Here is a 2439-nt window from a genome sequence, read left to right on the forward strand (position 1 = left end):
TTAATTCTTGTTTTGATATCCCAGGATACTGATTCAAGATAAGCTCTTATTCAGAGGATGAATAGACCCTGTCTAATAGTACAATTGTCATAATTAAGCGGAGTTGATTGCACGCCTAGAGATAGGGTAACAAGATTTTGCTGGATTAGGGTGAAACCTAATAAGAGGATCCATAGATCGAGTTAATGCAACCCTAGGGTGTTAATTAGAGAAAAGTCTCAATTATTCAGTCTAGGGATTAGAGGTTATTAGTCTTGAATAGGGATAATAACATAACTTAGGGATCTCAACGGAACAAGTTAAATGAATAAATCGTCCGATTCGGAGTTAGAATAACAAGTGAAGTCTAGGTGGATTTTTCCTTAGGTATTGTCTTAATTCAATCATTTTACAAAAGTAATCTTCAAATTCCATTCTCTGTGAATTCTTTGTTTAGTTAATTAGTTAGTTAAAACAAAACCCCCTTTATTCTTAGGCTAGATAATAAAAAGATAGTCATTACTAGTACTTTTAGTTCCTCTGGGTTTGACAATCCGGTCTTGCTAAAATTATACTACTGTTCGATAGGTACACTTGCCTACATTGTGATAATAGTTAGTTTCAAGAATGATTCATTATAAATATTTAAAATCTATCACGAAAATCACAATCAAGTTTTTGGTGTCGTTGCCGGGGAACTAAGAGATTAGGAACACTCAATTTTTATTACTTTAGCCATTTATTTTTCTTGCAAGTTAATTTTATTTTATTGTTATTTATTAATTTACTTCTTCTTTCTCTTAGCAGGTTTTTATAGTTTATGACTAGAAGAAACCCGTCAGGACCACTACTTTTTGAGAAGAAATCGATCAAACAGTTCGCAGAAACCAGAGAGAAATAAGGCGAAGCTTAAGATACATAGAGAACGAGTAAGAGGACGATATTCAAACCCCAATCGAGGAGATGGCTGAAAACCAAGAAAATTCTCTACCTCCTACAATTGCTGTTAATCAAAATCCTGCTCCACGCACTATGTATGATTATGCTAAACCTTCTTTAACAGGAGCTGAACCGAGCATAGTTAGACCTACTGTAGCTACAAATACTTTTGAACTGAAACCTAACACAATTCAAATGATATAGCAATTTGTTCAGTTTGATGGTTTGCAGGATGAAGATCCCAACGCTCACTTGGAAAACTTTTTGGAACTATGCGATACATTTAAAATCAATGGCGTTTTTGATGATCCGATACGTCTTCGGTTGTTTCCCTTTTCGTTGAGGAATAAAGCTAAATAGTGGTTGAACTCGTTACCACGAGGGTCAATTACTACTTGGGAACAAATGACCGAAAAGTTTTTACTAAAATATTTTCCACTCGCTAAAATGGCTAAATTACGTAATGATATCTCTTTTTTTGTACAGATGGATTTAGAAACACTCTAAGATGCATGGGAGAGATACAAGGACCTTTTGAGAAGGTGCCCTCACCATGGGTTACAGCTTTGGCTACAGGTTTCAAACGTTCCATAATGGCTTGAATCCTTCGACTCTGCAAATGGTTTATGCAGCTGCTGGCAGAACCATCAATAATAAAACTCCTGAAGATGCGTATGAGTTTATAGAGGAGATGTCACTGAATAACTATCAGTAGCAAGTCATGAGGACAAATCCAACAAAAATAGTCAGTGTTTATAACGTCGATTCGGTCACCATGCACTCTAATCAGGTAGAACTCTTGAATAAGAAAATTGATGGTTTTATTAGTTCTTCATAGGTTCACCCAGTAATGCGGTCTGATTCGAATGGAGGAGGAGCATGCACAGAATATCAACCCTTCAAACCTAGCATCGAGGAGGAACAAGTCCAATATATGGGTAACAATAACTCTAGATCCCAAAATAACCCATATGGTAACACTTATAATGCAGGTTGGAGGAACCATCCCAATTTCTCTTGGGGCGGTCAAGGAAATTAAAGACTACAACATCCTCCGAGTTTTCAACAACCACCCTATCAACAGGAAAAGAAACCGAACCTTGAAGAGATGCTGTCTAAATTTATCTCGGTGCCAAAAACCCATTTCTAGAACACTGAGACAGCACTTAAAAATCAACAAGCGTCGATCTAAGGGCTCAAAACTCAGATAGGCCAGCTGTCCAAACTGATTTCAGAAAGACCACTAGGAAGTTTACCTAGTAACTCCAAATCAAAAGAGCATGTAAAAGCAGTTACACTAAGGAGTGGGAAAGTGTTAGCGGAATCTGAAAAGAAGCTAAGGAAAGTGTTAGCGAAATCTGAAAAGAAGCTAACACAAGAAGCCGTGATGAGCGAAAGGGAGGAAGAAAAACCCAAAAATAGTGACAACCTAGTGTTGAAGGAATATAAACCGCCAGTTCCATACCTAGCAAAATTGAAAAAAGACCTCATTGATGCACAATTCGGTAAGTTTCTTGAACT

General features: G+C 36.9%; 1 non-coding gene across 1 annotated transcript; it reads right to left on the reverse strand.

Annotated features, from left to right (window-relative positions):
* Positions 1-1371: 1371 nt before the first annotated feature.
* LOC121208950 (small nucleolar RNA R71) lies at positions 1372-1478 on the reverse strand. The gene has a single exon (XR_005904071.1). It is a non-coding gene; the product is annotated as a small nucleolar RNA R71 (small nucleolar RNA).
* Positions 1479-2439: the final 961 nt, after the last annotated feature.

Source organism: Gossypium hirsutum, chromosome A10, assembly GCF_007990345.1.
Source record: "Gossypium hirsutum isolate 1008001.06 chromosome A10, Gossypium_hirsutum_v2.1, whole genome shotgun sequence".
Lineage (NCBI taxonomy): Eukaryota > Viridiplantae > Streptophyta > Magnoliopsida > Malvales > Malvaceae > Gossypium > Gossypium hirsutum.